The 16438-nt window shown below is 40.1% G+C and overlaps 1 long non-coding RNA gene across 1 annotated transcript in view; it reads right to left on the reverse strand.

The window, feature by feature from the left end:
• Positions 1 to 9055: 9055 nt before the first annotated feature.
• LOC117325884 overlaps positions 9056 to 16438 on the reverse strand; it is a 45879-nt gene continuing 38496 nt past the window's right edge. The window contains exons 3-4 of the long non-coding RNA XR_004532388.1: positions 14236 to 14368; positions 9056 to 9309 (exon numbers count right to left, since the gene is read on the reverse strand). This is a non-coding gene — a long non-coding RNA (uncharacterized LOC117325884). The remainder of the gene's footprint in view (positions 9310 to 14235; positions 14369 to 16438) is intronic.

Consider the following 16438-nt stretch of genomic DNA (forward strand, 5'->3'; position numbering starts at 1 on the left):
TAAGATATATTGATACATGACGACAATTGTGATATAAAAAATGAAGGACCCTTGGTTGATAAATATTTTCTATCAGGTTAATATAAACTATATTGACTTCATCAAACGTTCATAATTGATAAATAACTAATTTACGATAAATAAACCTCCCAATGCATGTTTATACATAAAAAGGGTGTCAATTCTAATTAAAAAAATATGTTCAATATAACTCCCGGAGTTTTAATCAGATTAAAGGGGTGTGCAACTCTTTGTCTGAAGCAGTATTCTGCCTGATTCATGCCAATGTCTCCATTTCCTTTGTAAATATAAGATAATTTATACTTATGTGTCTGTGAGAATATGTATGTGTCATTATGTAAGCGAGTGAGTTCTATACGAGACCAATTTAACTCCATGTTGGTAAATAAACATATATCTGGGTATTAACATCCTTCCTGTTGTTGTTTGTTTGCTGTTACCTATCATCTCTCAGTATGTGGTGGTCGGATGGCGCAGTTGTAACTCACACACCTTTCATCTCGGTGACTGGTTCGATCCCCCACTCGGATGTAAGAAAGTGTCGGGTCACCTGTCCGACCACGTGTATGTATTCTCCGGGTACTCAGCTGGTTTCCTGGCATAGATAGACCCCCCCCCCCCCCCCCCCCCCCCCCCCCCCCCCCCTTCCATCCGGGTCATCACGCGTGATTAGTATTAATTCGTAAAATTCCTTTCGCAAGTGTTTATGACATAGATATATTTTATCAGTGTAAAGATGGCAACGACGACGAGCGGCGACGAATGACGAAAGTATAGGTACCATGACCATGAAGTTGAACATTTGTATCATGATGTCATTTCCGGTTGATGTATTCCTGCAATGATCTTAATTGAAATAATGATAAATGGCACGCTCAGTGGTAGGAAAAGTATGCGTAGAAATCTGAAGTCCTTTGGATTTTCTGTGAACATGACCAACGTCAACCAAAAAGGCCCAAGTGCCGTATCGGCTTCACATGAGTCGCCTCAAACGAATGAGTCATTGTAATTTTTTACGCTTTAACGCGATTTCACGATACACTAAACGATATGGCCCACAGTGAAGAGATCCCATCGGAAACATGGACCGATTTATCCGAAATTATGGGGCTCCACTGAATGAACGAGGTTCTATTGTACACACGAACCAGTGTCGTAACTAAAGAGTTTCCCTGTAGTCAACATAACGCGTGTATTCCTATTCATATTTGAAAACCAGAACCACAGCACGCGCAGATTGAAGTTTATGTCGTATTTGTGTTTATTTTGGGGGCACACTTCTCGGTTAAACGTGTAAACTGAGTCAATTTGTGGAATCCGATATGGTGTTATTACCGTAACATTAAGATTTTTGTTCATTTTTTGAAATTGAAATTGAGTTACAACTGTATCCGTGGGAGTCGTAAATCTCGACGTTTCTGTTCACAGGGACTTGACACGACGCACGGTCTGTATTTGTACTCATATAATAAATATATATGGATCGTGATTTGGGAATATGAAGTCCCTGTGTCTGGGTATACAAATGTTTAACTAAAAAGTTGACAAAATATCGATATTCAATGCACACCTATAACTATATTAACGTATCTTGAAATCATGACGTAAAATTAACAAAGGTCGAGCGCCAAAGGTCATATGATGACCGACTTAACAAGCACGTGACGATAACAATTAGTGTTTATATTCAGATTGATCTGATACAAGCATGACTGGTTTTCTTTACTTCATCAAGACAATATTGTATCAATATCTATATATATCCGTGTGACCAATGTACGGTCGATTGTTTTATTGTTAGTTAAATATGAGCTGTACGTGTATTATCGTATATGTCAAGTCGATCGGCCGGAGGAGTGTTAAATCATAACACATTACTTTTTAATATAAAATAATGTTTTGTACATAAAATAGTAAAGGAAGTATAAGTATTACACGTATCTACAACCCGCGACGTTTGAGATTTGAGGTTTGAGGTTGATTCTGTACGTCCGCCATGATGGCATTGGACAAATTAGCAAGTTACGCGAACAATTGTTTGATAAGAAGACTTGTGTAGAATTAATTTCATGTTTTGCAAAGTTGTGAGATTCATTAAGATATTGCAAATACGGCATTTGACAGTCATACGGTTATAGACTTACATGTATGTATGCGTCAGACACTGTATACTTCATTGATACCCCGTGTGGATGAATTATATAGCACCATAGTGATACACCACACACAGTGGAGTATTGGTGCTGGATACATAACTCATAAACCACGGTCATAGTTGACACAACATGATGAGAGCTCACAAGACCGAGTGAATTGTACATGTATACACAAGTTGACGTGAAAAGAGGGATGTGTTACGAACCGTTTGAGCTACTATAGAGACCGATAGAGAGGCACACAATATGTAACAGGAATGTTAACACGTGGAGAATATAGATAGACACATGACACTAGGAATTACGGGGAAGCCTAGCCATGACAGCGTCAGTTTTCGCACTGAGGAACACTTCTCCTGGCTACGATAATTACCAATACTGAGTAGTGTGCATCTCGTTGAGAATGTAGCTACTGGAACATTCAGCGTTGACAAGAAGAAACGAAACATGGATTTAGTTTTCGGTAAATTATATCATCATGGTGCAGAGGCTTTGAGAAGTGGAGTTTCTGTGTGGCGGAATGTTATTGAATGCTAGCTCGAATTTGTGCTCGTGTGACTTTGGCCTATAAACTTTCCCTGTGGTGTGCAAAATAACAAAACGGGGCGCGATGCCATCGACACAACCCATGAGTTTATATAAACGTATACCTCAAACACATATTGTGTCCCAGTTCCGGTCTCCATGTCCAATCACCGCAATTTGTCCCGATAGAGAGGGTGGCGCGTGGATATGTGACTACGCCAGCAAGAACGTGAGATACATTGACCAGGACGGGGAGGTGAAGGTCGTTATAAGCTACGCTGTTTGCATCAAAGATGTCGGTGTTTCCCCGACAACGCAGAATCTTTGGGCATGCTCGCACGAAGATCACAGCATCATGGAGTGTTTTGCGGAGACGCCTTCCATCCGGTTCCAGACTGACTATCGACCTTATAGTATCTGTATCTCATTGGATGAGCATGTTTTCGTAGGCATGGAGAAACGTGTAACAAAATACACCACGAGTGGTAAAGTTATTCTCACTACCGGTGCAAGCTCGTCATGGAGTTGTCTGCCCCTGTTCTGTAGACCAGCGCGTTATAAAGGTTCTTGTGTTTGTACACCCCATAGAATTTCGGAGTGTCACATGACCCGAAACGTTGCTGTGGTCGATTTGGATTGGTCAGACGATGGTGGGAAAGATAAACCGCACGTGCTTGTGATGGACAGGGATTTCCAGGAGTTATTTAGATTCAATGGAAACACCCCAAATGACGTATTCGAGGCTGATGGGACGAGTAAGTTTTATCCTTGTGACGCAAGATATGATAATGACGGCTGTCTGGTTATAGGTGATACGGACAGGCGCCGTATCCACCTACTCACCGGACATGGTCAGTACCTCAGACTCGTACACACAGACAGAGTATTCACACGTGCAGTGGGTTTGGACGAACATAATGTATTGTGGTCTGTGTTCGGCGTTCTTGGAGAAGGAGACGTCAAACTCATGCTTTACAACATCGATGTGTGACGTCACACTATGACGTCATCCCGTAGCTCACAGCGGGTAAAGCCATTATACCAAAAAACATGGTCTCCTTAAAACTAGCATTAACGTGAATCACGTTCCATTACGTGGAATTGTCTTAAACTGAAGATAATAACTTCGTGTATATGTGCACAGCTACTAGGCTAGTGCGTAACAAGTTAGCAAAGTCACTTACAAAATGCATATTATAAGTGAGTTGCGTAACAGCCAACTTCGTGACGTCACAGCTCAGCGTGTGACGTAACACTTTTGGGAACAAAGGAACCTTCAGCGCTACTGTGATATTGTTTCGACAATCGGTGGTGTTGTGGATCACTAATTGTAGAACTAGTAATTTTACAGAAGCTATAATCTATGAAGAATGCTTCATACTAGTATGAATGCCATTTGTTGCCTGGTGTGGTTATTAGGTAATGACTATAACTTCAGAGGGTTCATGTCACAAATGAATTGATACATGTCCGTCCAATCAACAATCTATAGCGGACTACTTAAATGTTTCCTGTATTTTGCCTGATGTTAACTTACTCTTGAGCCTGTCTATACCGACTATCTAAAGACAGGGTTTATTTTAAATAATATAGATAATACAGTGCTTAACAGATCACATGACAAACTGTCGTGTCGCCACACCCCCATCTCATGTCGCCCTCATTCGGAGTCTCTCTTACATGTTGGTAGGAGTTTTACACATTTCCTAAGATTTTCGAGTGCAACCAGTCGATAAAAAACGAATGGCGGCCTACATATTTCAAATTCGAAATGAGGAAGAAACTGATAACATTCTTTCGGAAGAGCAGTTTTTTGTAAAAGAAACAACAAGATCATCTATCAAATGTTTTAAAGGGTTCTCGAATTTTAACCTAATAAATTTAACAGGGCCTTTTGGGAATTTTAATCAAAATTTGGAGGTATACTGTTTATGTTGCCCTTGCTTTAGGGAGACATGGATATTTGTTCACCCTCGACATATCTTATTTATCTTCGACAAGTCCTGTTCACCCTCGAATTTCCTGTTCACCCTCGACATGTCCTGTTCACCGTCGACATGTCATGTTCACCGTCGACATGTCCTGTTCACCGTCGACATGTCATGTTCACCGTCGACATGTCATGTTCACCGTCGACATGTCCTGTTCACCGTCGACATGTCATGTTCACCGTCGACATGTCCTGTTCACCGTCGACATCTCCTTTTCACCTTCAACATGTCCTAATTACCCTCGACATTTCAGGCTGCCTTGGTCATACCTGTTCACCCTCGACGTGGTGTCATGTTCACCCTCGACATGTCCTGTTTATCCTCGACATGTGATGTTCACTCTCGACATTTCATGTTCACCCTCGACGTGTCCTGTTCCCCATGACAAGCCTCATGTCTACCCAAACCAAGGGCGATAACTGTATAATTAATGTCAGCTTAGATAGGTTTTATGGTACAATTCTGTAATATGTTTGGCGCAGACATTTTTGGTATAATTACCCGTATATGGTAAAAAGGACGGTTTATAACTTTTGATGAACGGTCCCCATAGGTTCCATTTTAATTAATCAGTCTGGGAACCTTCATTGTAGGATCATGTTTTATTGTTATGTATAGATATTGAGGCACAGAGGGTATTCGGTTTCGACAGGTTTCTCTTTCTAAAGTGTTATCCTGTGTTCTGTATTGCATGCTATCCGGTCTGAACATAAAATGTTTTAATGTAAAGATTCTGTAGCTACTTTTCTATGTATGAGATGTATTATCCATCCCTTAAATCAAGTTTGAATTATAAAGTGACAGTTTTGTAAGCATGTATACGCTAACATTATATCATGTTTTTTTTAATACAACGTGTATTCATTTAGTTGATCTACAAACGTTGTTTGGTATTATGATTGAACTTCGATTAAGTTATATGTGTTTATTTCCCGAATGAATATTCATGTACATTTCCAAGAACACGAGATATCAATTATTTCTACGTTGTAAGTAGTGTTTAAATCATACCGATCTCTGATCAGAGCAGATGCCAATCACTTTGGGAGAACTTGGTAATTTGTCCCATATTAACTGTAGATAAACTGATCCCGAGATAAGATTTCTGGTGTTGTTATATCATAGGCACATAGAGGAGGAATCAAACTTTTATTTAAAGATGAACGCTGCCTTACAGGGGAAACACGACCAGTCTTACTTTTCCAAAGGAGACATGTTAGTTATCGAACTCTATTAATACCAAATGGCAGTGTCCCAGGACTATGATGTTAATTTTACTCAGTCGCAGTTACAAGCAACATGATGGCCGTTTATTTTTTTTTGTTAATAAATCACTAAATTAGCGAAAAAATATAATACCATATACTTAATACGATTAAAAATATCAACCGAGGGGAGGTATCTCGATCATTAACCGGATGTTTATTTTGAGGTAGTATATATATATTATCTTCTCATAAACCAAAATACTGTGCGACTCGAGAAGCGCATCATTAAGGGAGTTAAGTCTGTTTTAAATAACAAGTGCGTTGTGTCAGGTAGCAGACATCTTCAGGTAGCATATAGTCTTAACTCTTTCATGAAAACAATAATCATGCTTATTTTTCAGGTGAATATCCCATAAACCTTTAAAGTCGATAACTCCAACAAGCCACGGTTTTATTGTCAATAAATAAAAATTGGAGATAACACGAGCAAATCAAAGGGAGATAACTCGAGCGAGTTACAAGTTAATTATGTACGATGTGATGGATCTTTTGAAGGGAGATAACTCAAACAAATTAACGGTTCGTGTAATTTCAATTGTTACAATTAAGAATACATTGATAAATCTGATTAAATGCTGTAAATGATGATATTCCAATCGAGTGGTAATCAGTTGATAGGTTGTATTTTCGTAAGAGAAGGCCAGTATCCAGCCGAGAGGAAGTAGTCGTTAATAAAGTTGTTCGTGTAATGTACTTCCCTAATGGTTTTGCGTGTTGAATGGTCGTTTTAAGATCTTAAAAGCGTCATTTCTTTGGGTTTGTGTAATTAATGTATTCATGGTGCGTTTTGGGGAAATCGATTTCTGTCTTTTAAATTGATATCCAAAACGACGGCAACGCCACGTAGCGGTGAAAATATGTCTATTTTGTTCCATGATCCAATTTGTTTTGTTAACTCATTCAACACTTTAAAAACTAATTTTAATAAGTTTTATCTTGTTTGTTTTATTTTTGACAGTTTTTAATCTCTGGTCAATGCCTTCTTTTACATTTACACTGCCATAAACAAGTTCTGTAATAGGCTTTGAAAACATCATTCTAAAAAGTAGTATGCCTCGCGGAATAAAAACATGTTTTATTCATGAGTTCTCTGATCGTTGCGACTACTGGTTCTCAAACTCGCTTCACACACAGAGTAGATGTGATCTGTTCTGACAGGCAGTAGGACGCTTGACGGTAATACCTACGAGAAAACTTACAGAACTGTAAAAAGTCGTGTGTGTTAGTGTAACACAACTAGTTTGATTTTTAATTAACTGTCAGAAAAGGGTAAAGTGTCGTGTCTATAATCGACAGTAGTTGATTGTAAATAGAATGTGTGTTGGACGTGAGACATATCATGACGCGTCTCTCCAACTTTTGACGTGGAACATAAATCATATCAAATTTTAAATGGACATGCATGTCGTATTTTGGTGTGCTGCACATGCATGTCAGTATTTGATTTGTCACTAACACAATTGACATGGAATTCAAATGCCGGTCAAAGTTCAATATTCTGTTTCCATCATTTGGTGTGAAACAGACATGCATATTACATTTTTCAATGTCGCTCCCGGAAGTGCAATGGACATGAACAGTAACAAATAACCATTTCCGGCGTCGCTTTGTCTCAATCCTAAAACCAATTTTGGAAGATAAAAAAAATCAGGAAATTTCATTACTGATGCATGTACAACTAAGCTCGTGGGCAGTTGTACGTTAAATGTTCAAAATGTTCAAGAAAGCACATAAATTGCGACTATCTGATTGGAAGTTTTAGGGGAACGATGTTATTGATATTTCGTTGAACCGTTATGTGAAATATACACGTAAATACTGTAGGTATTCAATTAGGCAGGACAAGAGAAAAAAAAACCCATTTAAATAGAAATACTAGGCGTCGCATGGTGTCCTACTCATGTTGCGTGTCATACTTAAATAACGGTAATGATTGGCTTTAGCTAGAGATTTAGACCCTTAATGCGTCTCGCGGAGATAGCTGATCATTTCTCCGACAAAATTACACAAGATTAAGTTAAGTAGAACTGGCACCGTTCGTGGCGGGTCTGCCTCAGAATGGTAAGTCTACTTATTCAGGCCGACAGAGGAACAATGGCGTTTTAATGATAACGTCTGGCATTCGATGTTACGCTGGTGTCGCAACAGGGAGACTGGGTCAGACCTGTATTAAATCCGTTCATGGGACACTAGACCTGTCAAACTCTGCATCATGACATTGTATGAGGCGACTAACGTGGTGAACTAAAACTCCATCAGGGTTTCTTCTGTGCCTACTACGTACCAATACTAAAACATAAGAAATAATGTGTTGACCCGTTTGCTTGATCACTTAGAACAATTTTCTTTCTATTTTTGGCTGTTAAAAGGAAGAAAAATCAGAAACTAAATTAAGCAGATCCGGGGAGATGGCGATTTTTGCAAGAAGCATTTTCCATGTTTAGAGCGTCAACCTCATTTCATAGCAGGTATTTAATAACCGTTGTTGTAATATAGATAACCAGTTTATACAAGGGATTAGGTACTTGGTCCTGTGACGTAACATAGGTAACCAATTTATACTAGGGATTAGGTACCTGTCCTGTGACGTAACATAGGTAACCAATATATACTAGGGATTAGGTACCTGTCCTCTGACGTAACACAGGTAACCAATATATACTAGGGATTAGGTACCTGTCCTGTGACGTAACATAGGTAACCAATATATACTAGGGATTAGGTACCTGTCCTGTGACGTAACATAGATAACCAATATATACTAGGGATTAGGTACCTGTCCTGTGACGTAACACAGGTAACCAATATATACTAGGGATTAGGTACCTGTCCTGTGACGTAACATAGATAACCAATATATACTAGGGATTAGATACCTGTCCTGTGACGTAACACAGGTAACCAATATATACTAGGGATTAGGTACCTGTCCTGTGACGTAACACAGGTAACCAATATATACTAGGGATTAGGTACCTGTCCTGTGACGTAACACAGGTAACCAATATATACTAGGGATTAGGTACATGTCCCGTGTCGTAAGTAAGGTGAATTAATCTGCCCCGAAAAGTTTATTTCAAGTGTTTTAGGTCAGTCTTAAACCATTTATTTCGAAAGAATTGCTGTCTGTAAGCTCATCACATGATCCCTCTCAGAACGAGGAGTTTTTATTTGTACAATATACCTCGGTAGAATGATAATTTTCATTAAAAGAGTTGTGTTTGATCATTTTCTTAGATTAGATGTTTTCTCCCTCCTACTTTCCAGTCTTCTCTCTATCTCCCGTCTTTACAATACATTGTCTCCCCGAAAATTTCTCCGTGCTCTAGAGTAGGACATTTATTCGACCTGTAAGAGGAATGAGAAATGTGTATTTTCGAGAATTCAATATTGTAAAAAGTAGTCCTTTCCGCGTCACATATCACTACACAACAATGGCTGCTGTCACACTGGCGACTAACTTTTTACACACGGGGCACGGATCGCCCTCTGGTTTCCATTCTCCACGGAATAGGTCAGGATTTCCAACCCAACAATGTGCAGATGTGTACCTTTCGGAACGCGGTCAATTAATATCACTTTTCGCGCTCGTCTGGATGTGTTCAGACGTATAATTCAGTTTTGTCCGTATAAATCCCACTTTTCAATACTCGGATGACTTAGAGGCTACCTTCAGTCACAAGAGCACCGAATCTAGGAACATGATTGTTTGATTCACAGACTAGTAATTGATATACATGTTCTGACAGTTAGTTAATCACCGAACTGACTGGGTGTTTTTCTTCATTAGTCTTTCTCGATTTAGAAAGAATTCTAGCTCTGCATTTCCACAACACACCGTTGTCGAATATTAGTTTCCCGGCGCCTAGACATTGACCCGCATTTAAACAGATCTACTGTATTACTATTTAGGTAGTAATCATTTTTGTGAACCAAAACAATATATCACGGTCAAAATAAAACCGAATCATGTAACAAAATTAAGACATAAAACAGATTTTATATATTTCCTCGATGTTCTAATCAGATAAAACGATAATTACAGGTAGCAACTTAATCGCCAATGCCAACAAATATTCGAACGAATTCCTTTGATGAAAACACCAGCATTATTTGTTAAAAACACACCTTGAACAGATTGTGATTATTACAAGTACGTAGAGCGATGTAAGCAATCGATGATGAATAATTGATATGGATAAATATTTGATAATTCTGTTTGCATACAGCAACTCGTACTTTGTTAAATGGCGGGAACTAAAACTCCCTGAAATGTCCAATCGGAACCCCTTGTCATTTTCTATGAAACTTGACATGTTCCAATTGTCACACAATGTAATACAAAGCGAGCGATCCTTTCCGGTTTTTTTTTTCTTGAGATAACAATGTCATAAATAGATCACGGGAGTTTTAATATGTAGATGGGAAAGAAAGAAGAAATACAAATTTATATAGCACTGTGTCAATAAGTTATACGGATATGAGCAAAGACGTGAGCTATAACTTATAATTTATTTATATATCAGCACAAAACCATAGCGACGGTGGAATGGGCGTGTCGTAATCAATGTCGCCTCTGGTAGATCATCAAAGGACTATTATCAATTGATCGTGAGAAAGAACAATGTATTAGCCTTAGTCCGAGATGGGGTTAAGTCGACAGACAACTGTTAATGTCAAACAAAATACTCGTTCAAAAGTCATTGTCTTCATGGATTCCCATCATACCACTGTCTATGCGTCGTTTGTACATTTTCATTTCAAGCCCGCAGTCTCAAACGTCTCATAGATTCTGATTTAAAAGCTTGGGGGGAAATGGAGCTCACTAATGACCTATACCAATAATGACATATTTTGTTTAACTCTATATCTGATATTGAATGTCTAAAAATAATAAACACACTACAGCATACAAATGTTTCTCCGACATTAGATAATCAACTGTTAATTATATTGCTGACCACTGTTGGTGTGGCTCTGGTGTCTACTGAGACTGACCACCGTGTGTGGCTCTGGTGTCTACTGAGACTGACCACCGTGTGTGTCGTTCTGGTGTCTACTGAGACTGACCACTGTGTGTGCCTCTCTGGTGTCTACTGAGACTGACCACCGTGTGTGTGTCTCTGGTGTCTACTGAGACTGACCACCATGTGTGTCGCTCTGGTGTCTACTGAGACTGACCACTGTGTGTGTCGCTCTGGTGTCTACCGAGACTGACCACTGTGTGTCGCTCTGGTGTCTACTGAGACTGACCACTGTGTGTGTGTCTCTGGTGTCTACTGAGACTGACCACTGTGTGTGTGTCTCTGGTGTCTACTGAGACTGACCACTGTGTGTCGCTCTAGTGTCTACCGAGACTGACCACTGTGTTTGTCGCTCTTGTGTCTACTGAGACTGACCACTGTGTGTGCCTCTCTGGTGTCTACTGAGACTGACCACCATGTGTGTCGCTCTGGTGTCTACTGAGACTGACCACTGTGTGTGTCGCTCTGGTGTCTACTGAGACTGACCACTGTGTGTGTGTCTCTGGTGTCTACTGAGACTTACCACTGTGTGTGGCTCTGGTGTCTACTGAGACTGACCACTGTGTGTGTGGCTCTGTTGTCTACTGAGACTGACCACTGTGTGTCGCTCTAGTGTCTACCGAGACTGACCACTGTGTTTGTCGCTCTTGTGTCTACTGAGACTGACCACTGTGTGTGTGGCTCTGGTGTCTATAGAGACTGACCACTGTGTGTGTCGCTCTGGTGTCTACTGAGACTGACCACTGTGTGTGTCGCTCTGGTGTCTACTGAGACTGACCACTGTGTGTGTCGTTCTGGTGTCTACTGAGACTGACCACTGTGTGTGTGGCTCTGGTGTCTACTGAGACTGACCACTGTGTGTGTCGCTCCGGTGTCTACTGAGACTGACCATTATGTGTGTCGCTCTGGTGTCTACTGAGACTGACCACCGTGTGTGTCGCTCTGGTGTCTACTAAGACTGACCACTGTGTGTGTCGCTCTAGTGTCTACTGAGACTGACCACTGTGTTTGTCGCTCTAGTGTCTACTGAGACTGACCACTGTGTGTGTCTCTCTGGTATCTACTGAGACTGACCACTGTGTGTGTCGCTCTGGTGTCTACTAAGACTGACCACCGTGTGTGTCGTTCTGGTGTCTACTGAGACTGACCACTGTGTATGTCGCCCTGGTGTCTACTGAGACTGACCACTGTGTGTGTCACTTTGGTGTCTACTGAGACTGACCACTGTGTGTGTCGCTTTGGTGTCTATAGAGACTGACCACTGTGTGTGTGGTTCTGGTGTCTACTGAGACTGACCACTGTGTGTGTGGTTCTGGTGTCTACTAAGACTGACCACTGTGTGTGTGGTTCTGGTGTCTACTGAGACTGACCACTGTGTGTCGCTCTAGTGTCTACTGAGACTGACCACTGTGTGTGTCCCTTTTTGTCTACTGAAACTGACCACTGTGTGTGTCGCTCTGGTGTCTACTGAGATTGACCACTGCGTGTGTCGCTCTGGTGTCTACTGAGACTGACCACTGTGTGTCGCTCTGGTGTCTACTGAGACTGACCACTGTGTGTCGCTCTGGTGTCTACTGAGACTGACCACTGCGTGTGTCGCTCTGGTGTCTACTGAGACTGACCACTGTGTGTCGCTCTGGTGTCTACTGAGACTGACCACTGTGTGTCGCTCTGGTGTTTACTGAGACTGACCACTGCGTGTGTCGCTCTGGTGTCTACTGAGACTGACCACTGCGTGTGTCGCTCTGGTGTCTACTGAGACTGACCACTGTGTGTGTCGCTCTGGTGTCTATTGTGACTGACCACTGTGTGTGTGGCTCTGGTGTCTACTGAGACTGACCACTGTGTGTGTGGCTCTGGTGTCTACTAAGACTGACCACTGTGTGTGTCGCTCTGGTGTCTATTGTGACTGACCACTGTGTGTGTGGCTCTGGTGTCTACTGAGACTGACCACTGTGTGTGTGGTTCTGGTGTCTACTGAGACTGACCACTGTGTGTCGCTCTGGTGTCTACTGAGACTGACCACTGTGTGTGTGGCTCTGGTGTCTAATTAACTCCACCGAAGGTAATTTCGACATATATGCTGTGATTGGTATGTGTTAAACTTGATAAATAGAAACAACAATCAATACTCTCATAGCAACCAATGACATGTCGTAAGGTAACAAAATAAACATTTAAATATCAACATTTTTACATATATGCGGTAAAAATCACAATAAAATTGAACGGAATGATGACCTATTCGTTGTTGGGAGTGGATAGCGCATGCGTTCTCCACCGGATATGCAACTGGATCGATACTTCCTACAAATGTTATTATCTATGTTAAATGCCTATTCCCTAAGTATCAATATAATCCCTACAGCACAAATATCCTTATACACGAGCTGATTATAGGAGAGATTCCTTCATGATAATAAACCTTACAAGGCCTGGCAATCGTCAAAGGCCCATAACTCCTCCCTTTACAGCCTCAGATTGTCCCCGATAAGGGACAGTCGGGAGGCATTACCCGGAATAATATCACTTCGAACCTTTCTTGGGCATAGTAACCCCAAACCAAATCCAGGAATCTCAACGAAAGATCAAGGAACAGCAAATATTGCTTTGATTATTCAGATGGTCTGCCAAGCTATAAAGGCCGTCCTTTCGTATCCAAGGTGGCGCTGGTATCGTCCAAGGGATCAGCAGTTTTGACTCAATTGAAACGTGCATGCGAAATGACTTACTGGTCCCGACTGGACACTTAGTCTTAGCCTCCTTGATTGTCTATCGGGATATGTCGTAAATATAGACTATGTAATGAACTCTTAAGATATATGCGTCTTCCCACCATTTTAACCACCGACTCTGTCAATGACGGCTCCAATCCACTTTGATGTTTTTGTCCGTTGAGACTGTCTGTTGAGGTGGATTTGCATAATGACCTGACAGCAAGAAGAGATAGCTACATAGTCAATGGATTCTTCAGATTAAAGTTGTATATATAATCGTAAAGGCGTTTTTGATAGATTCTTTGGAGAGGAACTTTCTCTTTCTTTCACGACAATAAATACGACAATGACTCTAAACCATATACCCCGTGTACCACAGGGATGCGTCAAAGGGTCGTATCCCATTGTGATATATACAGTGTATATAAGGACCGGAGGGTTCGAAAATTTGTGTCATGTCTCTGTGTCCAGTTCTGGAACCAAGAAATATAACAAGGAAAAGTTTGACAATAGATGTGGTGTATATTGTATACCTGGTAACCCTGTATTGTTCTTGTCCTTTCAACAGTGATGGATTTCTCAAATCGCAGCTCAAGTCAAAAGGGGTTGATAGACGGGTTTCCCTGTCAAGTTAATGTAGATAGACATGAAGACCGGTCCCTGATTCTGAAACATCAAAACTTAAATGAAAATAAAACATATGGTTTTGATCTTTGGGATATGTCTAATGATAAACTACTATTATTCTCTTTAACACATTATTATAATCTTTACAAGGCATTTGATGTTAGTGACCAGTCTAGTGGACATGATGGATGTGGGAAGGAGGAATCTGTAGATTGAGCCTGGAATATAATTCCGGAATAGAGTGAATAAGGGTGATATGGGATCATAAGAGGCTGGGGAACGTATAGGAACGGGACAGTATAGACTGTCTCAGAGGAACAGAGCTGATCGAAGTTGGCGGGATAGCTGGTCGTGTCTGTAAACTTAATATAAGAACAATGGAGTTACGATGGGCGGGTGTCCAGTATCGTTTAAGTATGAACAATATAATATCTAATTTCACAAAACACATAATTTACAATTGATTCTTTGAGCCCAATTTATCTCAATTGACAGTGTACATCAAGCGCCAAATTGGAAACAGAAGAATAATTTGATAGAGACTCTCGTTGCCTGATCCTGAAATGAACGACTCCCTCTTCTAAATAAACGAGAGAGCTAATAAGCAAGATAAGATGAAACAAATTAGCCTGGGAAACGAATTGGACGTTAATTTTCATTCGCGTAAGCTCTTAGTTTGTATGGAAGTTATAGACTGGACCTATGTCTCGTAGATATCGTGCAGTGCTACACTGAATATATACCTTATATTCTAGATATTGTGCTATACTCTATATAACACATATTCTAGATATCGTGCTATACTCTATATACCACATATTCTAGATATCGTGCTAACTGTATATACCAAATATTCTAGATATCGTGTTACACTGTGTATACCACATATTCTAGATATCGTGCTACACCGTGTATACCACATATTCTAGATATCGTGCTACACTGTGTATACCACATATTCTAGATACCGTGCTACACCGTATATACCACATATTCTAGATATCGTGCTACACTGTGTATACCACATATTCTAGATATCGTGCTACACTGTGTATACCACATATTCTAGATATTGTGATACACTGTATATACCACATATTCTAGATACCGTGTTACACCGTATATACCACATATTCTAGATATCGTGATACACTGTATATACCACATATTCTAGATATTGTGATACACTGTATATACCACATATTCTAGATACCGTGCTACACTGTGTATACCACATATTCTAGATATCATGCTACACCGTATATATACCAAATATTCTAGATATCGTGCTACACTGTGTATATACCACATATTCTAGATATCGTGCTACACTGTGTATACCACATATTCTAGATACCGTGTTACACTGTATATATACCACATATTCTAGATATCGTGCTACACCGTATATACCACATATTCTAGATATCGTGATACACCGTATATACCACATATTCTAGATACCGTGTTACACTGTATATATACCACATATTCTAGATATCGTGCTACACCGTATATACCACATATTCTAGATATCGTGATACACTGTATATATACCACATATTCTAGATATCGTGCTACACTGTGTATACCACACATTCTAGATATCGTGCTACACCGTATATACCACAAAATCTAGATATCGTGCTACACTGTATATACCACATATTCTAGATATCGTGATACACCGTATATACCACATATTCTAGATATCGTGATACACTGTGTATACCACATATTCTAGATATCGTGATACACCGTATATAACACATATTCTAGATATCGTGCTACACCGTATATACCACATATTCTAGATATCGTGATACACTGTGTATACCACATATTCTAGATATCGTGATACACTGTGTATACCACATATTCTAGATATCGTGATACACTGTGCATACCACATATTCTAGATATCATGCTACACTGTGTATACCGCCTATTCTAGATATCGTGCTACACCGTATATACCACATATTCTAGATATCGTGCTACACTGTGCATACCACATATTCTAGATATCGTGCTATACTCTCTATACCTTATATTCTAGATATCGTGCTATACTCTCTATACCTTATATTCTAGATATCGTGCTATATT

This window comes from Pecten maximus, chromosome 4 (assembly GCF_902652985.1).
Source record: "Pecten maximus chromosome 4, xPecMax1.1, whole genome shotgun sequence".
Lineage (NCBI taxonomy): Eukaryota > Metazoa > Mollusca > Bivalvia > Pectinida > Pectinidae > Pecten > Pecten maximus.